The 26,913-nt window shown below is 53.9% G+C and overlaps 1 long non-coding RNA gene, 1 other non-coding gene and 1 pseudogene across 2 annotated transcripts in view; 2 read left to right on the plus strand and 1 right to left on the minus strand.

The window, feature by feature from the left end:
• Positions 1-4,331: 4,331 nt before the first annotated feature.
• LOC122701934 overlaps positions 4,332-26,913 on the plus strand; it is a 29,131-nt gene continuing 6,549 nt past the window's right edge. Inside the window, exon 1 of the long non-coding RNA XR_006343150.1 lies at positions 4,332-4,374. This is a non-coding gene — a long non-coding RNA (uncharacterized LOC122701934). The remainder of the gene's footprint in view (positions 4,375-26,913) is intronic.
• Positions 7,613-8,451, plus strand: LOC122701933 (annotated as a pseudogene).
• Positions 17,713-17,785, minus strand: TRNAR-UCU. The gene has a single exon. It is a non-coding gene; the product is annotated as a tRNA-Arg (tRNA).

Raw genomic sequence — 26,913 nt, forward strand, 5'->3', positions numbered from 1 at the left:
CGGCCAGGACTTTGCCAGCTTTTAGCTCCCAGACCCTGCTAGGAACATCATAGGTGCCCATTCATATCTACTGTTGGAGATTAACGTCACCAAGAGGGAGGGGGAGGAGGGTCGGGTCAGGGCGTGCTGGGGGGCCCCAGGCAGAGATGGCCCCATGGCTGGGGGTTGATCTGGGTGATGGGGAATGTCAGGGCTCCAAGGAAGGGGATAGAAGCATGCGCGGATGGGCAAGCTTTATCTCACCCACCTACTTCCCGCTCTGCCCCTCCGAATCACTGGGAACGCGCTGAGTGTGTGATCAACATCTGTTCGATAGCGTAGGGGCTCCAGGCTTAGACAGAATCGGCGGTGATTTTCAGTCTAGCCATGTGGCTTAAGTTGGCTGAGCCTGCTTCCTCACCTGTAAACTAGAGAGAGGATTCCGGGGAAACAGACTTTCCATAATCACATCAGACCCAGGCTGCCTTTGTTGCCTGGTGATTCTGCAAGGTGGGTGCTGCTACCCCGATTCTGCAAGTTGGGGCGGCGCTGAGGCTGGAGCACTAGCCCCCGGCCTTGAGTCCCGGGGAGGCCACTTCAGAGCTTCCCAGGCACTACCCAGGGGGTAGTGCTGGTACCACCTTTGGGGCTCGGGGGACCGAAGGAGGAGCAGCAGAGAGGAAGGGGAGCTCGCGAGTGTGGTTGCGGCCAGGCGAGGCTGAGGGGCTGACCCTCTCGGTCCGTGAGCTGTCACCATGGCGGAGCTGCAGGTCCCATCTGGAGATGAGGGGTGTCGCCCAGTCCCAGGAGAGGTGAGCCAGGCTTTGGTGACGAGGCCGGGCCGAGCCTGGGACCACAGACCTAGCAGGAGGCAGGACTTCCCAGGTGGCGCTAGTGGTCAAGAGCCCTCTGCCAATGCAGGAGATGTCAGAGACGCCAGTTTGATCCCCGGGTTGGGAAGATCCCCTGGAGAAGGAAATGGCAACCCACTCCAGTATTCTTGCCTAGAGAATCCCATGGACAGAGGAGCCTGGAGTCCATGGGGTCTCACGGAGTTGGACATGACTGAAGCAACTTACCGCGCGCACGCGCGCGCACACACACACACGCACACACACACACACACACACACGCACGGGCTTGCACCAAAGGGTCAGCAGTGAGCAGGGCTGGACCTCCCTTCGGGGTGGGGGTGGGGCAGACCCGGGCCCTTTGCCCCGAGGGCGGGGGCCTGAGGCTTGTCCACCAGCCCCTGCTATCCCGGAGCCCACTTATCTTCTTTCTCACACGCAGCCCAACCCTGACTCCTGTGCAGGAGTCAGGCCCTCGGTTGCTATAACAACTGGATTCCGGTGGTAAAAATAGTAACTTATTTTTTATTCAACTTCTCTTGCTCTTGGAGGAAAAGAAAATCCATTTCTAGGCTTGTGTTTCCTTACGGGGGTCTTGGCTGGGGCCCTGCTGAGCTCACTGGCAACACCTGCTTGAAGGCTGACCATGGATGGGGGCTGGGAGGAGGTGAGCGGAGCCGGAGCCGGGGAAGGCCCAGGTCCCCTGCTCTAAGCGTCTCTGCTGGGCCTCTGGGGTTGTGGTCAGCAGCGGACACCCTGAGCCTGGGCCTGGCTACCCCAGAAAGGGGGGGACTCTCACCTTTGAAAAGCCAGCAGGGGCGTTTTGGAAATTGAGGTGGAGGGCATTGGAGGAGGTCTGGCTGGTGCCTGGGGACCGGTGTGTCCTGGTGCAGCTGATGGTGAGGCTGGGGGCAGAGATTGGGGTTCAGAGCAATGGCGATGGAGGTCGTCAGGGAAAAATAGCCACGATGTTCAGGGCTTGGCCTTAGCTGCCTCAGTGTGACTTTGGGCTCCTGGAGGTCTAAGAACTCCTTGGAACGGGAGGTTCTGTGCGGGCAGTGAACTCGGAGTCTGCAGAGCAGGGCTCCTCAGGCTGTGTGACCTGGGGAGGGTTCCCTGGTCCCTTTCAGCCTCACTTTCCCTCCTGTATACAAGGGGAAGAGGCACTGGCCACCAACGCCATGAGCCCCGCCCTTCTTAACCACGAGACCCAGTAAGAAACCCATTTTCCTTCCCAACCGGGACCCAGATGTATACAAACAAAAGTTTCTTGAATGTACGTGCGGGTTCAGTCCTGTCTTGACTCTTTGCGACCCTATAGATAGTAGCCCACCTTGATCCTCTGTACATGAGATTTTCCCAGCAAGAAGACAAGGTCCTCCTCCAGGGGATCTCCCAACTCAGGGCTCGAACCTGCGTCTCCTGCATTGGCAGATGGATTCTTCACCGCTGAGCCACCGGGGAAGGCCCTTCTTGAACGTGACCTGTTCCCATTGTCTCTCTTCTACTTCGCTTTCTTTTTAAACGCTGCTCACCATCCTGAGGTTGACTTCATGATCGTCTTGTCGTGTGGTCCCACGGAACCTTCCATGATGTTGGCAGCGGTCTGATACGGTAGCCCCTTGAAATACAACTAGTGTAACCTGGGAACCACATTTTCAATTTTATTTGGTTTTCACTCAGTGTGAGATGTAAAGACCTGCCCGAGGCTGGTGGCCACTGTACTGGAAGTCACAGCCTTGGCAGGTCCAGAGAGCAAGTCGAACCCACGGGTCTCCTTCCAGCCCGGCCCTCCCGGGCCCTCCTCACTGGCTGGACCCTCAGCCCTGCCAGACCCTGTGGCCCACACATCTATCCCTTGGCCTTCATGCTTGGCATGCTTGGCGTCATCCCTTGGCACTCATGCCAACCTTGACCTCAAGCTCACCTGGCCAAAACCCCATTCATGCCCTCCCGGCTTCCTGTCACTGCCCCTCTGGCCTCCTCCTCCTCCTTTCCCCACCCTCCTCCCTGTGCTGTCCTGTGCTTCCTTGCTCAGTCGTGTCCGATTCTTTGCAGCCCACCAGGCTCCTCTGTCCATGGGGATTTTCTAGACAAGAACATTGGAGTGGGTTGCCATGCCCCCCTCCGGGGATCTTCCCAAGCCAGGGAGAGAACCCAGGTCTCCCATATGGCAGGCGGATTCTTTACCACCTGAGCCAACAGGGAAGCTAGGTGGCATCCATACCCACCCAGCAGGGCCAGCCAGAAACCCAGGGGCCATCCCCTACTTCTAATCCTCCATCAGCAGGGTCTGCTGGATTTTACCTCCTAAGCACTCCTGGATCCCTTGCCTTGTCCATCCCGCCCCCCTAGCCCCGCTGTGGCCTCTGAATGCATATACCTGCAACCCTTCTGGTCCTTACCCGTTCCATGTGTGTGTGCTCAGCGTCTGGAACCCAAAATGAATTTGATGGAGTTCCTTTGTCTTTCTCCTTCTTGTTCTAGCTACCTTGGGGCAGAGGACGTGGGTGGGATTATTCTCTGACTGTGTAGTAAGATCTCAAATAAAGCTGGTTATAAAAAGTAGCAAGGAGCTGGGGCTTGGGAAGGGAGGGGAGGAGGGAGAGGTGTGTGGGTGCGAAGGGATGGCCTGTCCTTCTATTTGGGGACTTATCCTTCCCTGTTGGAGGCTGGCCTGCCCTCCAGCAGCCCCTCAGGGTGTCGCCTCTCCCAGTAGGTGGTTTCACAGAGCCCATCACCCAAGCCAAGGTCCTCTAAAGGAGACAGCTGCATTTTGTACAGACCCGGGGTGGGGGTGGGCAGATCCTGGTTATCTGGAATCTGGCGACCAAATGTCCAGACGCTTGTGCCCCTGTCTGGGGATCACGAGGGTCCCCAGAATCATAGCCTCTGGGAGTTGGGGGGTTCCCCAGAGATTGCGGCCATCTCCTTGGGGCCGTCGAGCCTCGAAGGGGCGTCAAGGCGGCGGGGGGATCGCGAGGTACAAGTACCCTCTGGGGCCGGGCACGCAAGGGGCTGCGGGGCAGGCTCGCCTGCAGGCTCCGCACGCCTTGCTGCCCAGCCCCGGCCGGGGCGGGGGTGGGAACAGTAAAGCCAGGGCAGCGTGGCTCCGTCTAACAGGCCGTCTTCGGGCTGGAAGAACTACGTGAGGAGGGGGCCCGGGGAGTGAGGGGGAAGGGGCTGCATTCGGAACCCCCGGGCCCCCCCTCCTCCTCCAGGCCCCCCGCCCCCCAGCGAGGCCGGGAGGGGTCCGCCCCGCGCGGGGAGGGGGCCGGGGCCGCGGGGACTCAGGCGATTGGCCCGGAGCCCCCCCGCCCCGCCCGCCACCATCTGCTCGGGATTTGGCGTCGGCGGCTCCCGGCTCCGCTCCAGCTCGGCTCCGCGCGCCCCCGGCCGCCCCCGCCCCGCGCCCGCCGACCTGCTGCTCCCGCCCCGCGGCCTCTCCGAGTTGCCGCGGTCGGAGCCCCCGGCTGGAGGCCGATGGAACCGCCGCGATGTTCGCCCCGCGGCTCCTGGATTTCCAGAAGACCAAGTACGCGAGGTGAGTGGCGGGGGCGCGCGGGCGCGGGGGCGCGGGTCCGGCTCCCCGCACGGCCAGCGCGCCCCCCGCCCCGAGAATTCGGGGTGACCAGTGGACCCTGTCCCCGGGCCGGAAGAACCCGGACGCGAGACGTCGCGGTCTTTGTGAGCTCTGCGCTCTGGACCCTGGAGGCGCTCGGGTTCCCAGCGCCTCAGACACACTTAGCGGGGTGCCCTGGGGCCAGTCGCTTCACCTCTCGGAACCTCGATTTCCAGGTCTGCAAGGCAGGGATAACGAGCGTCCCCACCCCGGGGGCCCCCCGCGAGGGTTAAGTGAGACGATCCCTTGAAAGCTCTTTGCACGGGCTCAGTCGCTACCTGGAGCTTTTGTTAATGATGAAAGGCGTTGGCCAGTACCGCCCCGTCCCCCCGACCACCGCTGTCCCCGCGCTGACCCTTATCCCCAGCCGCCCCTGTCCCCCGATCACCCTGTCCTCCTTGACTACCCCTGTCCCCCCGACCGGCCCTGTCCCCTCACCACCCCTGACCGCCCTCACCGCAAGCAGGACGAATGGGCAAGTGCTCTTTTCAGGTGGGTAAACTGAGGCTCAGCGCCAGGACCTGTGCGTCTTGGCCTTTTCATAATATGAAATCCATGGTCCCTCCTGAGCTTCCGTTTCCTCTTCTGAAGTGGTGATTTCAGATTGCTGAGTGGAAGCCAAGGTCCTGTGGCTCAGATTCCCAACTAAGGGGCTGGGGGAGGGGAGGGAACACTAAATGGCTCTAAGATTTGGGGAGGGTGGACTTGCCTGCAAGCTGGATGAAAACCCTTTTCTAGGGTTGCCCCTTGGCCCCAGGGGTCTCGGGGGAGATCAGGCCGCTCTGGGCGTGCAGCCCTGCCTTCTGCCTCCTGCCCTGGGGGAGCCTGCTCTGGGAGAGGACACTTTCCCTGCCCTGCCCCTGCCCTCCACCCACGCCTCCCGCCCCGGGGTGGAGGGGCGGGCGGTGAGTTGAGCTGGTGGGCGTCATTTTTGCTCTGGCACAACAGGGCTCATTGTCTCCCGGCAGTTGTTGAGGGCCCCTGGTCCCACGACGTCTCCTCGAGTTCCCGTCAGTGGGAGCACAGCTTGGCCCCAGAGGCCGGGCTGGGGGCGGGGAGAGTGGGTCCTTTCCCCCTCAGTCTCATCTCTGTTTCCCCCGGTGGGAGATGCGTTGTGTCTCCTTCGTAAAGGTGGGGAGTCCCGCTGGAAAGGGGATGCTAGTGGGAATTCCTGGGAGTTTCTCTTGGCGCGAGGGTGGGAGGGGCTGGCTGCGCAGACCTGTGAGGGCTCCTCTGGTGTGGACGCTCGGACTTTCTTAGGCTTTTCTCAAGGGTCCAGTGCGCTCATGTGAGATGTAAGTTGGTGAAGTGTTCACTCAAAGGGAAGGGGGATGCCTGGGACCCGAGGCTACACATGCAGACACTCGGGGGAGGAGCTCTATCCCACACCTGCTGTGTGATCTTGGGTAGGTGTCTCAACCTCTCTGGACCTCTGCTGGTTAATCTGTAGGACAGGAGGGTTGGTGTAAGTGATCGCTAGATTTCGGCACTGGTGCTGCCCGCTCTGTTACTGGAGAAGGGCTCCAGCTGGGCTGAGGGCCGGACCGTGAGCCCTTTCTTTCATGCTGGGACTGAACGACTCTTCTCTGGGTGATGAGCCCAGTGAGGAGACGGAGTGCATCGATTATTTCTGTTCTTCTCCTCCTGGTGCGGCCCTTTTTACCATCCAGTCCACATATTAGGGCCATAATCAAGGCTTTGTGATTGAGTGAATTTAATAATATAACCGAGTTCTCTCCAGTAGAGATATCGTACAAGTCATAGAGGTGGTTTTAAATTTCCTAGTGGTCATTCAGTTTAACATGTAGCTTATGTCCCAACTCAATGTCATAAAAAGGTAAAAGAAACACGTGAAGTTAATGATGAGAATATATTTTAGTTAACTCTTTCTATCTAAAGGACATTCAATATGTAATCAATATAAACAAATTATTCATGAGGTATTTTACATTTTTTTCCAACGATAAGTCTTCAGAATCTGGTGTATTTTATACTTACAGCCCATCCCAATTTGAACTAGCTATATTTCAAGTGCTCAGTAACCACAGATGGTCCAGTGATTGCTGTATTGAACAGGCTAAGACTATCCTCCAGGGTGAGATATGGGTATTAATCCATTCAGGCTGCCATAAGAAAGTACCATAGACTGGGTGCCTAATAAACAGCAGAAAGTTATTCCTCACAGTTCTAGAGGCTGGAAGTCTGAGGTCATGGTGCCAGCATGGTCTGGGTCTGGTGAAGGCCCTCTTCCAAGTTTCAGACTACTGATCTCTTCGTGTGTTAGAAAGACACAGGGCCTGCTCTTTGGCCTCTTCAGATAAGGGCACTAATTCCATTCATGAAAGCTCCACCCTCATGGTCTAATTATGTCTCAAGGGTTCTACCTCCAAATGCCATCACATGGGGGGTTGAATTTCAACATGTGAATTTTTTTTGGAGGCGGGGACATGAACGTCCAGTTCTTAATAGTGTTCTTAGTTAAATGCTGTGTGACATTGCAAAAGATGCTTTCCCTCTCTGAGCCTCTGTTTCTCAGTCGCTGGTTGGACCAGTTTATCTTTAAGGTTCTAGCCTCAAGTCCTTGAATGGCTTATCTACATCCAAAACACACTTATCGCAGAGCTATAGAAATTAAAGACAGGGTGCAGAGCTTGGCAAATTGACCAACGCAACAGAATAGAGAGCCCAGAAACAGACTCATGCGTATAAAGGCGTTTGACTTTTGACGGAGGTGGCATTGCTGATCGGGCAGGGATGGTTTAGTGAATAAATGGTACTGAGACTGTTAGTCAGATGCAAACAAGAAAACTGGAGCCCTACCTCACACTTTACAGAAAAAGCATTTCTAGATGGATTACAGATTAACAAGTGGAGGATTTCCCTGGTGGCCTGAAGGCTGAGACGCTGCATTCCCAATGCAGGGGACGGTGGTTCCATTGCTGGTCAGGGAACTAGCCATCTGCCAGAAATAAAAGTTTGCATGCTGCAATGATGTACTACAGCCTATATATATATATGTGTGTGTATATATATATACACATATACATATACATATACACACACACACACACACACATACATACATACATAGGACTTGGCTGCGGGGGGAAGAGGAGTGGACGCCCCAGGCCTGCCTGCTCTTTTCCGTCTCCCAGTGGGAATGGAAATGTCTACCCCACGTGCCGCAAGCCAGCTCGCACCTGCGCTCCACCGCGCGTCTACCTTCTCAGAGTCGCTGCGGGTGTCATCGTGAGATGAGCTCGCCGGAATGGCGGTAGCCAGTCAAGGAAACCGAGGAAAATTTTGAGTCCCTGGACCTTGCAGAACTTGCTAAAAAGCAGCCATGGTGGCAAATGCTGTTTGGGCAGGAATCTGAACCTTCAGCCAAAAATGTAGAGTGTGGCTACCCAGCCGTTACTTGGAGATATCACTTGAGTGACTGGGAAGCCTGGCGTGCTGCGGTCCAGGGAGTTGCAGAGTCGGAGACGGCGGAACAACAACTGGGTAGTGTGCGGGTTTCATATTCCAGAAGGTGGGAAGGTTGCGACAGCTTTGGGAGGTGGGTTTCTTCCTTTTCAGCTTGTGAACCATACTGGGGCCATCAAACTGGACTGGCAGCGGGTAGAGAAGGACAGGGGAGAAAGCCACGAGCAGCTGAAGATCCACAAGAGCAACTGGGATACCTAAGCAGAAAGAAAGAAGAAAGAAAGTCACTTAATTGTGTCCGACTCTTTGTGACCCCATGGACTGTAGCCCACCAGGCTATGGAATTTTCCAGGCAAGAATACTGGAGTGGGTTGCCATTTCCTTTGCTAGGGGATCTTCCTGACCCAGGGATCGAACCTAGGTCTCCCATGTTGCGGGTGGACTTTACTGACTGAGCCGCCAGGGAAGCCGCAGGTCAAGAGCAAAGCAGAGGAGCTGGTGTCGTTTGTGAAGAAGAATGTTCTAGCGACTGGTGGATATTTTGGAGGCTTTCTGCTGGGCAGGGCGTCCTAAAGAGGACGACTTCACTTCCATTTTTCCTGATTTTTCGAGCCAGCAGCCTCTTGACTCCACCCTAGACCAGCATGTCTCTCCTTCTCTTCTCCCGTGGCTTCCTACCTGCCATGGTGTATCTGATTGGCTTCTGTAAGCATCTGTTGGTTCACCTTGATAACGACGACTCTGCTGTGAGCTTGACCACAACCAGAGAGACGATAGACATTACCTTTTCTAGCACACTTCCCCTGGACTAAACTGTAGGTCAGCAAGAATATTCCTTTCTCCGCTACGTAAGGTGCTGACCAGAACATGGTGCAAGGTGGCATTCTATGGAGGATGAGTGGGCCCTCAAAGGTTGTCCCAAACTTGATCTGTAAAAGAGATAACAAACATATACGGTACCATATGTTCTGCATGGAAAGGAACTGAATGCATTTGCCTTTAAGCATGGAAAAAAAAATACAAGTAAAATTTAAAAAATTGAAAACTTTTTGAAAACTTAAAACAGTATATTTTGGCCATCATGCTAGGCAAAGATTTCTGAAGGCACAGAAATGTACAAACTATAAAAGATGGATAAACTCAACTACAATAGAAAATTTTACTTTTTTATTTGCCAAAAACAAACAAAAAAAATGCCAAGAAAACAAGAGAAGACAAGCCACAAACTTGGAGGACTTATTTGCAACACGTTTAACCAACAAGTAATTAATACTCAGAATCAGGAATTCCATGGAGGTCCAGTGGTTCAGGGGCTTCCCTGGTGGTTCAGTGGTAAAGAATCCACTTGCCAGTGCAGGAGACACAGGAGACTTGGGTTTGGTCCTGCGTCAGAAAGGTCCCCTGGAGAAAGAAATGACAACACATTCCAATATTCTTGCCTGGGAAATCCCATGGACAGAGGAACCTGGCAGGCCACTGTCCATGGGGTCGCAAAAGAGTCAAACATGTGTTAGCGACTAAAACCACCACCAGCACCAGTGGGTAAGACTATATGCTTTCACTGTTGTGGCCTAAGTTCAATTCCTGTTTGGGGAGCTAAAATCCCACAAGCCACACAGCATAGCCAGAAAAGTTTAATATCCAGAATCTGTAAAGAACTATAGTAACAAAAAGACAACCCAATGCAAAATGTAAAAAGAGAGTCCTTTCTGGAAAGGAGAGCGCAGATGAGCAGTAAGCATGTGAGAAGCTGCTCACTTGTGTTTGTGATCAAGGAAATGCAAAGCAAGAGTCCTCGGGATGCCGTGCTTGTATTCAGTATGTTGGAAGCCTGACAATACCATTATAATTGCTTTGGAAAACAGAAATTATCACGTGAACCTGGGCACGGCCATTCTCTTCTGGGTGTCTGCCCTAGAGACACTCTGCACGCCTGGGTACCAGGGGAAGATGGCCCAGAAACTTCTCAGCAGCATTGTTCATGGTAAGCAAGACCTGGAGACATGGACCCAGAGGTCCATGCTGATTGAACTGGGTGTCCTTGTACAGTGGAATAGTAATCCTGCAATGAAAACGACCTCCAGTTCCAGAGAGTATATGGATAAATCGCACGGATGTGTTGAACGATAGCAAAACACGGAAGAAAGCTTGACTCCAATCATGCAACACTTGAAACTCCTCAAACCAGCTGTGTGGTTTAGGAATGCAGAGAAAGGTATGCAAAAAGTGAGAAAGTGATGATTACAAGATCAGGTTAGCGGTCACCTCTAAGGGAGGGAGGGAAAGATACACAGGGTGCTTCTGGGTCTTTGTAATTCTGTTTTAAAAATATTTACTTGTTTTTGGCTGCGCTGGTCTTCGTTGCCGAGCGAGGGCTTCTCTCTAGTTTTTCTGTATGGGCCTCTCGTCGTGACGGCTGCTCTGGTTGCTGAGCATGGGTTCTAGGGCTCAGTAATTGTGGTGCTTGGGCTTAGTTGCTCCACAGCTTGTGAGATCGTCCCAGACCAGGGTTCGAACCTGTGACCCCTGCATTGGCAGGTGGACTCTTAATTGTGGGACTACCAGGGAAGTCCAGGGTCTTGAGAAGAAAAATAAATTTGGTTCTATGTGTCCTGGAAGGCAACTAGGTCTCACATTTCCTGGGCGAGCCCCATGAGGCCACACCTCACTGCAGGGAGACGGGAGTGAAGTCCCATCTGTCTGTCTGTGCCCAGAGCAACACCTGGCACCTGAGTAGTCACCAGTCACAATCTGTTGCTTGGATCCTGGCTGTGTGACTTTAGATGATTGAATCAAGCTGTGCCAACACCAGTGCCCTTTTTCGCTCAATGCAGTGTGACCTTAAACAGGGGTGGGGGTCATTATAAAATAGCAGTGTGGTTATAGATGTAGCTCATGCTCCTTGGAGAAAAGTTTTTAAATCCTGGGAAGTAGGTATGAAAATGAAAGCAGCAGACCCTCAATCCCATGATCCCGAGATCATCCCTTTTAAATGTGTTGATTTTTCTTCTGGTCTTTTTTTCTATAGATACCCTACAGCTAGCACCGTATGCTGATATTTAAAAATTGACTTGCTATACTCCTTTCTGCTTCGTCTTTCATAATTGCTTGCAGCTGCAGTTCGCCATGGGCTTTTTCGTCATGTCCCAGCTCACCATCACACCCTGCTTTATTTTATTATTTCCCTCTGTTGGACACTCAGGTTGTTTTCTGGGTTCTGCTTCTGTGCAGTCACGCTGCGGGAGCGTCTCTGCAGCGCACCCTCGATCTTTTGTACATTCAGGGTGTTGCCCTGGTCACCAGGTCCATGTGAGGATCGCCGATTGCCAGGCTGGGGACCCCCACCCCTTCACAGCGCAGGTCCTGCCGTGGTGTTTGGAGTTGCTCCTGAGGTCAGAGCTGGGTTCTCACTCTTTCCACGGCAGCGTCCTGGGGGAGGAGGAGGAGCCAGGGGCTGGTGCTGTGACCCTGTCCTCTTCTCTGCTCCTTCTCACGGGCAGGGGGCTTTCCCCTGAGCCCCGCTTTCCCCTTTGTAAGTGAGGTTGACAGGTGGGGGCGGGGACGCATGAGGTGGCCGTGGGAGGACTTCTGTAGGTTTAGTCCCGTCTTGCTGCCTGAAGTCACTTCAAAGCTACTTAGTCCTGCTCCAGCCGGGACTCTGAATTCTGGAGGTCACAGGTTTCCTAAACCTTGGCGGTCCTTAAGGTGATTAAGATGAGGTACGCGAAGCAGCTGGTGAGGTACTGGTTTACAGTTGGTGCTCCGGAGAGTGGTTATTTATGTCGTGGTTACTCTGATCCAGGGTGTCTCTTTCCAGAGAAGCTTTGAGGCAGTTTGTACGAAGCAAGTTTCTGAAGACCGAGGGGCTGTCAGAAAAACCCTTCCATCTTGGCAAAGCTTTCTCTGACTTCAGCAGGTGTCTGGGTGGATGGACAGGCTCCATAGTCACAAGGGGCCAGCAGCCGCTCTACGGGACAGCACAGACATTTAACATTTCCATCACTGCAGAAATTCCTCCGGGAGAGCACTGGCCTAAAAGGTTCAAGTGGAAAATGTAATTAAAAGACTCAACAAATGTAAATTAAAGCAAATGTCAGAAACTGAAAAAGTTTATATGATTCTTAATTCTAAAGTATTCAAAAATTCCTATTAAATTGAAAAGGCAAAATTCAATTAAGATGGATGAGTATAACATTTTAAAGTCAAACAGTATTTAAGTTAAAGCTGAGATATTTTATTTGAGTTTTTGGAAAATATAATTGAAACCCATCTTATGAAAATGAAACTGCTCACGCCTCAAGTCCAATGTCCAGCTCGTTGCCAGTGTAAGGAATAGATAGAGATTGGGCTTATGGTTGCCAAGGGGAGGAGGAAGGAGAGGGGTGGACTGAGAATTTGGAGTTGGTAGACGCAAACTATCATGTAGAGAATGGATGAAAAGGTCCTATTGTGGAGCACAGGAGACTATCCAGGGTCCAGGGATAAACCATCATATGAATGTGAGAGTGAAAGTCGCTCAGTTGTGTCTGACTCTTTGTGACCCCATGGACTATACAGTCCATGGAATTCTCCAGGCCAGAATACTGGAGTGGGGTAGCCTTTGCCTTCTCCAGGGGATCTTCCCAACCCAGGGATCAAACTGGGGTCTCCCGCACTGCAGGCAGATTCTTTACCAGCTGAGCTACCGGGGAAGCCCCTAAGCCATCATGGAAAAGAATATTTATGTATTTTGGCAGTGCTGAGTCTTCCTTGCTGTGTGTGGGCTTTCTGTATTTGCGGCGAGCAGGGGCTTCTCTAGTTGCGGTTCGAGGGCTTCTCACGGCTCTGGAGCTCAGACTCAGTACTTGTGGCCCACGGGCTTAGTTGCCCCATGGGACGTGGCAGCAAGCGTCACAGACCAGGGTCGAACCTGTGTCCCCTGCCTTGGCAGGTGGATTCTTAACCACTGGACCGCCAGGGGAGTCCAGAGAGGAGTATTAAAAAATAATGTGTATATTATTATGTGTAAAACCAAATCACTTGGCTGTGCGGCGGAGATTGGCACAACGTTGTAAATCGACTATACTTCCGTTAAAAAAAAGACTAGGACTTCTGTCTCATGCAAGCTGCCTTGCATGCAAGTCCCACACATGTAGAAGTTCAGGCGTGATACGAATGCATTCATATTTCATGTGTCCTTCAGCGGCCACGTGCACCGACTGGGGATTCCAGGGCAATTCACGAGTGTCTTTGAAACCTGGAACTGAAAGGGGAAGAGAGACAAACTGGATGCTGGAGATTGCTGCCTTGAGAGGAAGGCTTTCGAGGATGAATCGAGGTCCTCCCTCAGTACCCACCCTGGGTGGTGGGTTAGTTCCAGGACTCCCTCGACTCCCAGAGTCCGCGGATGCCCCTCTGTATCCTTGGGCTCCGCATCTGTAGACTGAACCAGCTGCAGGTCACTAGTGGTTTCCGCCTGCGGTTGGTGGATCCCTGAGATGTGTAACCTCTGATGGGGAGGGCCAACTGGACTTTGCTTTTCTCTTACCCAGATCTTTCTGCTGCTCACATTCTTCTTGTTCCCAGTGCCACACATGGCATCATCCACAAAGCTCCATGGCATTTGGATGTGATCGGTTTTTGTTTTAAATTGTGGTAAAATATGCATAATGTAAAGTTTGCCATTTCAGCCATTGAGAAAATGTTTATTTTATTTATTTGGCTGTGCTGGGTCTTAGTTGAGGCCTGTGGGATCTAGTTCCCTGACCAGGGATCAAACCCGGGCCCCCTGCATTGGGAGCTCGGAGTCTTAGCCACTCGACCACCAGGGACGTCCTTGTCATTTGCAGACTCTTTTATGATAGCAGTTCTGACTGGTGTGAGGTGGTATCTCATTGTAGTATCTTCCTTTTTAAGGCTGAATGACATTCCATTGTATGGATCTGTACCCATGTTTTGTTCTAGGGACACAGGACAGGAGATGTGACGAAGTACTTGTCTGGGGCCTGCCTGTATTGTTCATAAAATGGTCGTCCGGAGTCACAACTCACACTGCTGACAACGAGTGCTTTTTCCCCCGTGACCAAGGTGCTCGAAGTCTTGTTAACAGAGCAGCCTGTGTTTGTGTGAGCAGGGCCCCCTAAACCCTGATCTGCAGCACACTCCAGAGATCCGTTGCCTTGGCGTCAGCTAGCACCCATTAGAAATCCACTCGCGGCCTGTGGAATCAGAATCTTCATTGTCATAAGCTGCTTCAGTGATCAGGTGTGCATGAAAGTTGGAGAAGCAACAGATCTAAAGGACGGGGTTAGGGACAGAGGCCCTCTCGTTTAAGGGTGGCGCCGCCTGAACACAGCTCTATAGGATTATTGTTGTTGTTCAGTCTCTGAGTCGTGTCTGACTCTGCAACGCTATGGTCTACAGCACGCCAAGGCTTCATGTCCTCCATCTCCAGGAGTTTGCTCAAGTTTGTGTCCATCGAGTTGGTGATGCCACCCAACCATCTCATCCTCTGTCGTCCCCTTCTCCTCCCGCCTTCAACCTTTCCCAGCATCAGGGTCTTTTCCAGTGAGTCAGCTCTTTGCATCAGGTGGCCAAAGTATTGGAGTTTCAGCTTCAGCATCAGTCCTTCCAGTGAATATTTAGGACTGATTTCCTTTAGGATGGACTGATTGGATCTCCTTGCAGCCCAAGGGACACTCCAGAGTCTTCTCCGGCACCACAATTCGAAAGCATCGATTCTTCGGCACTCAGCCTTTTTTATGGTCCAGCTCTCACATCCTAATAGGGTTGTTAGAGTAGGACAGTAGCGCCCTTACTGCCGTCCTTCCCTTGTGCCCAGGGTAGACATCACTAATTGATCGTGGAATTCAAAATCATCCTTCCCACTGAGCGGAGGGAGCCTCGGGTTTCTCAGCCCAGCACGCTTGGCCAGCAGAGAAGCAGGCCAGGGGCACGGCCAGGCAGGTGCAAGAAGTGTGGCTCGAGGGCTTCCCTGGCGGCTCGTGGTTAAGACTCCACCCGCCAGTGCAGGAGACATGGATTCGACCCCTGGTCTGGGAAGATCCCCCGGCCGCAGAGCAGCTAAGCCCGTGCATCAAAACTGCTGAGCCTGTGCTCTCGAGTACGGGAACCGCAACTACTGAGCCCGTGAGCGCTAGAGCCCGTGCTCCGCGAGACAAGGGAAGCCACCCCAGTGAGGAGCCCGCGGATCGCAACCGAGAGTAGCCCCTGCTTGCAGAAACTAGAGAAAGCCTGTGCAACAGCCAAGACCCAGCACAGCCAAAAAAAAAAAAATGTGGCTCGAGATTTGGGTAGATTCATTCCCAGTGTCCCAGACTGCTTCTCTGCCACTGTTTGTTTGTTTTTTTTTTCATGTTAATTGCTGCCACAGTAAAGACACGCACCATTTCCCAAGTGTTTTGTATGTTCCAGGCTCTGCTTCCAATACTGCATGCATTGATTGTTAGCCATCCCGGACCCTGCCAGCTCAGTGTCCTTGGCCCCAAGTTACAGGTGAGGTGCCAGGGAGGCTGGGCCGGTGGCCAGGGAGAGGGGCGGCCAGCGCTAACCCCAGCTCCGTCTCACCTCAAGTCTGAGCTTTTGCCAAGCCCTCCCTGCGGGGAACCCAGCCCTCCTTCCAGGGATCCCCAGACCGCCAGAGCTCCCGGCTGAGGCCCAGACCCCTGCAGCCCGCTCCCTGAGGGGTTCTGGGGACCCCTAGCCAGGTGAGTGGGAGGGCCACTGGAGTGACCCCAGAGTGCTGGCTTAGCTCATGGTGTCACTGTGGACAGTGGCTCACCGTGACTAAGTGAAAATGGAAGAAAGTGAAAGTGTTGGTCGCTCAGTCGTGTCCAGCTCTTTGTGACCCCGTGGACTACAGCCCGCCAGGCTCCTCTGTCCGTGGGATTCTCCAGACAAGAATACTGGCGTGCGTTGCCATTCCCTTCTCCAGGGGCGCTTCCCAGCTCAGGGATCGAACCTGGGCCTCCGGGGTTGCAGGCAGATTCTTTACCGTCTGAGCCATCAGGGAATCCTTGACTAAGTGAAGTCACTTCTTAAAAAGCAGAGCATCCGAGCTCGTTGCAGACTTTGGTGCATTTAGGGCTCCGTGGGGCCTGGAGCTGGAGGCCAGGTGCCCCACAGAGGCCTTAGCGACTCTCTGGGGGTTCGCCCCGTTCTCCACTTTCTCCCCGTCTCCCTCCCTCACCCTGGACTCTGTGGGTCCTCCCTGCCTCCTCCTCATAGTTCCCGCTTTCTCGGAACCTCAGCGCTCCACCTCTGCTGCTTGCAGCCTCCATCCTGTTGTGTATTTGACTTGCTCCCTTGGCCGTCTCCCCACAAGCTTGGGGGTGGTAGAGAGTGTCAGTGTGTCCTCTCTCTACCTGGGAGTGAACGGCACATGGTAAATGCAGCAAGTCCCCAATGGATTGAGGTCCGTTCCAAGAACACATTCGTGAGTCCAGTTTGCTTGTAAGTCCGACAAAGTTAGCCTAGGTACCCAACTAACACGGTACTGTACTGTAGTAGGTTTATAATACTTCCCACACAGATGATACATAAACACACACACAAAAGAAAACGTTTTAAATGTTATAGAACAGTACCTTGAAAAGTCCAGTAGTCCAGTACAACGGCTGGCGTACAGGGGCGGGCGTCGGGTCACCAGGCAAGAAGGGTTAGTGACCGGGGAAGGGAGAGGGGGTGAGAGGTGGTAGAGCGGAAGGGTCACCAGCGGTGGGAGACGTGGGGCTCAGACGTGGGGCTCAGACGTGGGGCTCAGATATGGGGCTCAGACGTGAGGCTCAGACGTGGGGCTCAGACGTGGGGCACAGACGTGGGGCACAGACGTGGGGCTCCCGCACAGCTGACGCTGATGGCACAGCTCTGGTTCCTTGCTGGAGTCAAGTCTTAGCTACCCTCTTGGAAAAAAAAAAAGATCCAGTGATGTCTGGGTAGTAGACGTTCGCATCTTTGGAAGCTTGCAACTTGGGACTTAGTGTACTTGAGAAATGGAAAGTAGGGTTTCTCCGTGGTGCCTTCTGGCGTCAGACCCCCTGCGTGTGCCTCGGGGGCCCCGCCAGTGAATGGCTGTGTGATCTTGGGCTTGTTTACCTGGCCTCTGTGTGCCTTGGTTTCCTCTTCTGAGAGATGGGGAATAATAGTGGTGCTAAACTTACGGGGTTGACTGAGTCTCTGAACATCGGTTTCCTCATCTGTAAAATGGACAGAATAGTCGAGCCCCGTTGTGAGAGGTCTGGAAGACTGAGTGCCGACCCTGGCCGGTGCTCGGCCCGAGTCCCGCGTGCAGTGAGTGCTCTCGTGGGTGTCGTCCGTCTTGGTCCCGTTGCTCCCCCACTGGGGGCTCTCGGGCTGGTCACTTAGCTTCCCCGGGACTCAGGTCCTCCATCACTGCATGAGGTGTGGGCCGGGCGCATACACTTACCAGCAGGCGGGCTGTGCCCCTTGGCCGCACACTGGACAGTGAATAACCCTGAATGAAGCAGAATCATTAGGGTCACTCCAGGAGTGACTCCTCTTGGGACCGGGTCCTTGCACCCTCAGGTCCCGCTTTTCAGGGAACCTGAGCTGCAAAGCTGTGATCCTCAGGCCTGGGTGGGGGGCTCTGTCCTGGGGCTCCCTTCTTCCACCCGATGGTGAAGTTCCCCCTCCTCCCAGAATGCCCAGCTGAAGGAGTCATCCGGGGCGCGAGGGCATCTTGACGGGTTGTCGGGATGCCCCTGAGTCTCTGCCATGTGAGCAGATATGACCACCCAGAAGGCGGAAGCCCTGGGGATTCTGGGGCTGTTTTTTTAATCTATCTATCTATCATCTGTGCAGCATGTGGGATCTTAGTTCCCCGACCAGGGATCGAACCTGTGCCCCCTGCATTAGACGTGCAGAGTCTTAACCACTGGACCACCAGGGAAGTCCCTCCGATTTTAATAATTACTGCTGGGGTTGAAGTCTTTAGGTGGGGGTGGGGCAGGAGAGAGAGGGGCTCGAGGGTGGATCTGTGCCGAGTGTGTTGGCTGACCACGGGGAGGGCAGCCAGGAACACATTTCCCGCCGTCGACGTGGACACATGGCTGCTCCACACAGCTGCATCTGTGTTTCGTTTGTTCATGAATTCAGCAATAATCGCCGCATGTGGCGAGGTGCCGGGCGCTGTCCCGGTTGCTGGGGACACAGGGCTGACCAAGACAAGCTCCCTGACCTCATGGAGCTCACGTCCTGGTGTGAGAAACAGACAACAGACGGATGACTATGAGATGGGATTTCAGGGGGTGACTGGCCAGACAAGGATGTGAGGTGCAGGGTGCATTGGAATTAAAATGGACCTAATGATGCTTCCCTCGTAGGACTGTTTGGAGGAAATGTACGTAAACCTGCATTCAGGGGGTGCCCGTTAGGACTGGTTCTGCAGGGACGGGGTGCTTGCTGCGGAGCCGGGCGCCCCAGGGAGCTGTCCTTTCAGCACCAGCAGGTCTCCGCTCAGCGCCCTCTGCCTGGACTGCAGACCTGAGCTGACAGATGTGCAGGGGGTCCTGGGAAGTGACAGTTGTCCGGAGACCCCGCGGCAGCGGCAGTGCAGACTCGCCCCTCAGGTTCATCCAGACGCAGCCCCCCACCCCCCCCACTCCAGGTTTCTCCCAAGCCCTCGTCTCAGGCAGGGGACAGCATGGCAGCTCTTGTGTCCTTGGTCACCATTCCCCAGCCAGACCGCAAGCTCCTTGGAGCAGGGGTGGGTTGGGGGCTATTCAGACCCCCCGTTTTGTCCCGTGAGGGGCCAGCACGGTCTGGCGTGTGGTGGGCGTGACTGACTCGTCCACTGGTTGGGCACCCACAGTTGGTTCACTGACTCACCTGAAAACCTTGTTTGAGGACCAAGGCTGGGGCAGAAAAATGAACCCTGTGCAAAGCTTGCCGCCTCCCCTTCCGAAGCTCATAGTTTAGGGGTCTGCTCATAGCATGTGAACACATGCATAGTTAGGATATTGATACATATGCTGGAAATGTAGGTGTGGTTTCTGCTTGAGTCCCTGGGTGAGGAGGGGTTTGAGGGTGACTTTGGGCCCTTCAGTTACAAGTAAGAGAAGTCTCCGTTTGAACTGGCTTAAAGAAGAGAGAGAGAAAGTGGCAGAGGGCGAGGAAGGAGGGAGGAGGAAGCAGAAAGAGGAGGAGGGAAAAGAAGGGCAGCAGGTTGATCTTCAGAAACGAATAGCTTGTCGGTTCAGGTCCAGCTGGATCCAGAGTCTCCAAGAGGCCCGGGCTGCCTCTGTCTGACTCGGGGGTCTGTTTCCGCTGGCGTCCCCGTTCTCTTGACTGCCCACAGCCCTTACGGGTGGAGAGTGTCCTGCAGACTCCTCCAGGAGCACCACGGCCCTGGAACTGAGCCTTCTTGTCCTGGCTTGGATTTCACGCCCATTTTTGGACTGTCGCTGGTGAAAGGTGGGGGGCTTCTTGGGATCCCCAAGGGTCCAGGGCTGCTGGAGCTCTCTGAGAAGGGATACTCGACTGGAGGGTTCCTTGTTGACATCCCCCTTGGCCCCAAAGCCTGCAGTATGTATTTGTTCAGTCCCAGGGCACTGTCATGAAATGAGATTTAAAAAATGAAACCTAGCCTTGAAAAGGAAGGGCATTCTGGTACAGGCTGTACCATGAATAAACCTTGAGGACATTCTGCTACTAAACGTAATAAGCAGAATGCTGTTGTTGCCTTCTGCTAAGAAGCTAACAAACAAAAAGACACCCCCTGTGTGATTCCACTTGCACGACGTCCTTAGAGTCATCAGTATCATGGACACAGAAAGTAGAAGACTGGGCGCCACGCGCTGGGGGTGGGAGGGGAGTTAGTGTTTCATGCAGAGTCAGAACCTTAGTTTGGGAAGATGGAAGGGTTCTGGAGGTGGAATGCTGTGATGTTCGCATAGCAATATGAAGTGCTTATGCCGCAAAAGGACACCCTTCAAAATGGTTAAAATGGTGAGTTTTATGCTGTATCTTACCACAATTAGAAAGTTTATGAAAAATAAAACTCAGCTGAAAATGGTGACATATGCAGGTCGTTTATTAAACGTGAGCAGAAACAGGAAAAAAAGGAACGTTGGCGTTCATGCAGTATTATTTGTTTATTTTTAAAAGATTTCTTTTTCTAATGTGGATCATTCAAAAAAATCTGTGTTGAATTTGTTACAGTGTTGCTTCAGTTTTTTTCTGTCTTGGTTTTTTGGCCGAGAGGCATGTAGGATCTTAGCTCCCCCACCAGGGATCAAACCCACAGCCCCTGCCTTGGAAGGTGAAGTCTTAACCACTGAACTGCCAGGAAGTCCCTGGTGCAGTATTATTTAATGAGAGGCCCACAGACTTTCCCAGTGGCCACATCAGTGGTTCAGTGACCACTTCCCAGCAGCAGGATGCCCGTCCTGTCCTTGTGGTGTTTTAACCTTGACCCTTGCGCCTGAGCACACACATACACGACCTTGACCCTTGGTTCAGCTTTTACAGGTTGCCGTCTGTAAAGTTACCGTTTCTTTCAGTGATGAGTACCACTGCGGAGGGAGAGGAAATGCTTGAGAGCTTGCAAACATTCCATTCCTCCTATCATGAAAACGTCCATTCAAAAAGTAGAGAGAATAGTTACGATGGACCCCATAGCCTACCTAAAATTTACTAATGAACGGACGACTTGCCACACTTGCTTCATCGCGTTGCTTTTTCTCTGTGGACGGTTGAAGGCAAACCCCCGGTGATGTTGCTCTTTCAGTCCATGTCTCTAACTGGTGAGGGTTACTTCCATGACCACAAGACCCCTGTCACACCAACAGCGAGGGCCCTGCTTCCTAGCACGGTTGAGCAGTAGCACAGCTGAGCAATTGAACTGCACCTTTGATTTAGTTTTAGCGAGTTTTTGTTGACTTGGCCACACATGGCCCGTGGCTGCCAGAGTGGCCCACACAGGTGTAGAGCCTTATTTAATTCCGGATCGACGTTCTTGGCGAGACAGACAAGAAGCGTCGCTTCGCATCTCCCAAGGAGGCAGGGGGTGCCTGACTGTGCTGTTTCCGCTGATGCTGGGGTCTGTCTTGGGGCCAGCGAGGTGATGCTGAGTTCCCTGGATTGGACCATCCCATTGCTTAGCAACCTCTCATCAACCTTCCCTGCATCTGTTGATCACCCTTGCCTGAATCAATGATTTCATTAGGGGTTGTAGTTTTGTGATTTTTCAGGAGCCTCTCTTCAGGAAAATAGACCCTCACTTCAAACACCTCTGCACTCAGTGTATCAAAGTGGTGGGATCTTTGTTATTATCTGAGAGAAAACCGACCCGTCATTTCTTTCGAAGAAAGGCCTCAGTGAGAAGGAATGGATCAGTCCCTTTTCGAAGTGGAGACGTTCTCAGGATGTGCGGGTGCTATTTCAGGCTCTTTGCACCCCCTGGTGTTGTGCACACAGTGTGTGTGCAGGTCTGTGTGCATACCTGTGTGCATGTGGGCGTGCGTGCATGCACATAGGTGCATTTTGCTCCAGAAAGATGTAGGTCTCTGGGGGAGGCTGTTCCTGCCTGAAGGCAGCTGCTTTGCTCAGCAGTTGGCGCCTGAGTCCTGGTCGTAAGGGATGGAGTTGGCTGGGAACCAGCTTTGCGGGGAGAGGACGGCCCAGGGCCCTCTGCTTTGGAATTTCCATGACTCCACCCAGGATGGTGTCCTGGACACTTGGACATGGGCAGGGCTGGGCTAAGCCAGGGCCAGTGGCACTGTGTTGGTGGAGATGGGGCGTGCCCAGGCCTCTGCCCTGTTCCACGGGCCCTGGAGTGGCCCCTCCTTCCACGGGGAATAGTATGAGCGTGGAAGAAACGATTTTCTGTGAAAAGATCAGCCATCCCAGGATGTCCCTGTGGTTCGGTGGGAGGATGGTGCAGCCTACCTGTTGTAAGGTGGCTGCCCCCATCCCTGGAGTTAGGGCTGCTTTCGCCACTTAAGCTGAGCCCAGGGCGGCGACAGGTCCCCTGAGGCTGATGGGGGTGGGGTAGGGGGAGATATTTATTGGCTTTCTTTTTGTGTAAATATTTATTTACTTATTTTGGCTGTGCCACGTCTTAATTGCAGCATGTGGGATCTAGTTCCCTGACCAGGGATCAGACCTGGGCCCCCTGCATTGGGAGCCTGCAGTCTCAGCCACTGGACCACCAGGGAAGTCCCTTACTGAGTTTCTCCAAGTTCCTTCCAGTGGATTCTGGTTTGGGATGTGCCTCTTCAAAGGCACATCGGGTGTGGCCCCTGCGAGGAGAAGGGGGATGGTTGCAATCCCATCCTGGCTTCCAGGAGAAGAGCGCTGCAGAGATGGGATGTGGTGGGTTTAGGGGGGCAGGGATGGGCAGGGTGGTGGCCTGTCCCTTCCCGAGGCGGTGGAAGCTGGAGGGTGTGAGTGAGCCTTGCAGACTGGGATGCGCTGGGCAGACAAGCCTCCTGGGATCAGCAGCTGCAGCAGCCAGGACTGGAATCCCTCAGAGGCGGTACTGCTTCTTATTTGTCGCTTGTTGGCTGCAGGCAGCGCTATGCAGCCTGTGGGATCTTCGTTCCCCAGCGGGAGATGGAGCCTGGGCACCGCCCCCACCCCAGCCCCCGCCCCGGAAGTGGAAACAAGGAGTCCTAACCACTGGACCACCAGGGACGTCTGCAGTCTTGCTTCTTGCCCAGAGTGCCTGTGGCTATATCTTTGGGGTTTTACTCTTAGCTGCCAAGAACCTGCCCTCATGTAGGCTTCCCCAGAAGCTAAACCCAGGGACGAAGATACAGGGGCAAAGGGTGTATTTGGGAGGTGACCCCGAGATGCAGCAGCTGGAGGGAGCGGGAGTGAGGACAGGGGAGGGCGCAGAGCCACAACAGAAGCGGGGTGCCCTGTAGGCGCCCAGAGCTTGGTCCTGCACGGGAGACTGTGGGGAGCAAGGCTGGGAGTTGTCTCCACTGAGGGCAGAGGGGCAGGGTCTCCGTCAGCCCGCCCGGAGTCCCTGCGGAGGCTGATTCCTCTGAGCGTTAGGCTCCTAAATCTTCGGTGCAAATCTCAGAGCTCTCCACCTGGGGTCTGGATGCTGGGGAGGGGGATCGGCATCCCCAGCTTCGAGGCGGTGAGTCGACCACTGGGCTTGTATCAGCTCCCCGTTATGGAGATTCCATAGGGTGGACGTCCACCCTGGGTTTCTGGTCCAGAATGTTTGGGTTCCCGTGGCACCTGTTCGCCTGTCATCTTCTGGGAGCTTCTGGTGAGGCCAGGAGGATGGGGTGAGGCCAGGAGGATGGGGTGGTCCCTGCTTCAGAGGCGTGGACCCTCATTAAGCCAGATTCTGCAGGGAGCCCCCGGGGGGCTGCAGGGCTGGACTCTGGCCCCAGCTGTGTTGGGTCAGGACCACCGGCTGCGCACCTCCAGGGAGGCGCCGTTCACGTGGAACACCACATTTTCTCTGCTCCAGGCCTACCAGGGACCCCGGCCCTTTCCCCTCTTCCTTGGCTTGCCTTCCTGGTCCCGCTCTCTCCTCGCTGGGGTTTCGATCTCACAACAGTTCTGAGCTGGCGGCGGCCCATGGTCTGTTCTCCCCAACTCTGTTTCCCAGAGACCGAGCCAAGCTGCTGTCTGCCATCCAGGAGGAGCTGGGAATTCATGAATGGACACAAAGAAGTAGCCCGGGACCCAGCTGGAGAAAGGGAGCAGTCCAGAGGGCCCAGGGCCAGAGGGACGGACAGACAGACCCCGCTTTGTCTCCTGGACAAATCCCTTTAGTCCTCTGTCCTGGGGATTCAAGGCTGCCACCGCCAGGCAGCAGCCTGGCCCGGAAGGGGCGGCTGCAGCAGTTTCCCTGGGCCCTGGGCTCATTCGGAGGAAGAGGCCCGCTTCTCTCCTGGGGCTGCGGACCCCGGCCGGGCCCAGGCCTGGAGGGGAGGGAGACATTGCAGAACTGAGCCTGGGCCTGGCTGCTTCAGACCGCAGGCGGGGAGGGGTCGGGGCGGGGGGTAGGGCCAGTCGCTGGCATGCCCAGGCCTGGAGGAGGGCCCAGGTGGTGGGCACAGGGCAGGTGATCAGCAAGCTTAGGCCCTGCCCGGGGCTGCCCACAGAGACCCCAGGGTGGTGGTTTAGTAAGCATACCTTTTATAGGCCCCGCCCAGACCTGGCTGGTAGGAGCCTGAGGCTACTCCATCTTTAACCCTTTATTGGAGTGTAACTACTGATCAAGGTTGGGAAAGGAGTAGACAAGGCAATATTGTCATCCTGCTTTGTTTAACGTATATGCAGAGTATATCATGAGAAACGCTGGGCTGGGTGAATCACAAGCTGTAATCAAGATTGCTGGGAGAAATACCAATAACCTCGGATATGTAGAAGATACCACTCTCATGGCAGAAAGTGAGGAGGAACTAAAGAGCCTCTTGATGAGGGTGAAAGGGGAGAGTGAAAAAGTTGGCTTAAAACTCAACATTCAAGAAACTAAGATCATGGCATCCAGTCCCATCATTTCATGGCAAAAAGAAGGGGAAAAAATGGAAACAGTGACAGATTTTATTTTCTAGGGCTCCTAAATCACTGCGGATGGTGACTGTAGCCATGAAATTAAGACACTTGCTCCTTGGAAGGAGGGCTATGATAAATCCAGACAGCATACTAAAAAGCAGAGACATCATTTTGCTGATAGAAGTCCATATAGGCAAAGTTATGGTTTTTTCAGTAGTCATGTATGGATATGGGAGTTGGACCATATAGAAGGCTGAGCGCCAGAGAATTGATGGTTTCGAACTGTGATGTTGGAGAAGACTCTTGAGAGACCCTCCGACTGCAAGGAGATCCAACCAGTCCATCCTAAAGGAAATCAACCTTGAATATTTATTGGAAGGACTGATGCTGAAGCTGAAGCTCCAGTACTTTGGCCATGTGATGTGAAGAACTGACTCATAGGAAAAGACCCTGATGCTGGGAAACATTGAGGGCAAAAGGCGAAGGGAATGGTTGAGGAAGAGATGGTTAGGTCACATCACTGACTCGATGGACATGAATCTGAGCAAACTCCAGGAAATAGTGAAGAACAGGGAAGCCTGGCATGCTGCAGTCCGTGCGGTCGCAAAGAGTCAGACACGACTTGGCAACTGAATAACAGCAACTACTGGAAAGTGTGTGCGTTTCCTTTAAGGCTGGAAAACTGAGCACCCCCATGGGACCATTTTGAGTTTGGCCGGTTTGGCCAGGGCTGCTCTGACCACTGGCCAGTGAGGTGGGGGTTTCAGGAGCTAGGAAATGGCTCTGTTCCTTCTCTTCTTCACCTCTGATCCACAGCCTGTCCTCCATCCAGCGGGGGATGATCAGATACTTTATACTACGGTGTGAAAGACTGATGGCAGAACCTTTCCCATCAGGACCATGGACAGGGCTGAAGGAGGAGGTGAGTGGACTGTCTAAACCTGTCTGGGTTGCAGTCAGCCGCACCACTTCTGAGTTGGTCTCAGAATCCCCATATACAATGACAAGCGTCATCTTGGCCCTGCACAGCTTACGGCGTCCTTGTGAGGCTGGGAGAGGGGGAGGGAGTGGAAGCTTTGGGGGGAGCTTTTACATCAGTGACGGCCGCCTCTCGCCTACCCGGCGCCCGTGGCAGACGTTGCTAATTCATCACCTAGATTCGTTCTCAGAATTCTTTCAGCACAGCACTCCAGGCCGGCTCCTGTCCATTGATCAGAACTGGCGTGTGAGCTAAAGTCCATGTACTCCCTCCGCTGGGCCCGGTGTTGATTCTGTGGTCCTGGGGCCCAGGGCCATCCCTGCTGAGTGGCACCTGGCACCGTCCAGGTGGGGCGCCTCACCCCCTGCCTGCCGGCCTCTTCCTCCAGCCCACTGCTCCTCGGCCTTGCCCCTGCCCTGGAATCGCGTGGGAAGTTTTTTTAAAAAAAATGTCGCCCCTGCTCCCCAGCTGCATTGATCCTGTTTTGTCAGGGACTTTGGGACTTTTCAGATCTCCCCGGTGATTGTTAAGGGCAGCAGCGCTAGCCCTGGCCCCTTCCTCCAGCCTGCCAGGCGAGGGATGATGTCGCTGTTGTCCTGGGTGGTGTGGAATTCGGGGGAGCGGAGCGGTGATGGCCCAGCGGAGACCCAGCTCATGTCACCTCCATGCTGGCGTGTTCACAGAGGGTCTTCGTCCATGCAAGGCTTCTTCTTTCCTTACTTAGACACGTTGGAGCACCTCTCCCAGAGCTGGTGGAGGAGGCAGAGGGCGTCAGCGTGTATACATGCCTCCTGTGGGCAGGGCACGTCACACGCTGTGTCTCGTCACCCTCCTGTAGCCCAGGTCTTGAGGTTGGACAATCCCAGGCTGAAATCCTGGCTCCTTCCTTTCATAGCTGTCTTGAATCACCTCAGTTCAGTTCAGTCACTCAGTCGTGTCCGACTCTTTGTGACCCCATGGACTGCAGCACACCAGGCTTCCCTGTCCCATCACCAACTCCTGGAGCTTGCTCAGACTCATGTCCATCGAGTCAGTGATGCCATCCAACCATCTCATCTTCTGTTGTCTCCTTCTCCTCCCGCCTTCAGTCTTTGCCAGCATCAGGGTCTTTTACAATGAGTCAGTTCTTCGCATCAGGTAGCCGAATATTGCATCAGAAAGGTGATTTGGTTTTTTGGACCTCAGTTTTCTCAGCTGTAAAGTGGGTTCAGTAATACCACGGAGGATTTTTTTTTTTTTTTACGGAGGATTTATAGTAACAGAATCATCAGTGTCAGCCATGTGCCAATGTGTACGGAGTGCTGTGTGCAGACTAACCCATTCCATCCCTTTAGGATCCCCCAGGGTGGGTGCTGATAACGTCCCCATTGCTCAGATGAGAAAAGTGAGGCCCAGAAGGCTTGAGTAACTTGTCCACGGACACGTGGGTTGATAAAGGATGGGGCTGGGGTTGAAGGAGTAGGGACTGGAAGGGTTTTGAAGTTCATGGAAGTAAGAGGCAAGAAGGGACTTTTTAAAGAAATGTATTTACTTATTTGCTGTGGCGGGTCTTGGTTGCATCGTGCGAGATCTTT

The sequence above is a fragment of the Cervus elaphus genome, chromosome 10 (genome assembly GCF_910594005.1).
Source record: "Cervus elaphus chromosome 10, mCerEla1.1, whole genome shotgun sequence".
Classification (NCBI taxonomy): Eukaryota; Metazoa; Chordata; class Mammalia; order Artiodactyla; family Cervidae; genus Cervus; species Cervus elaphus.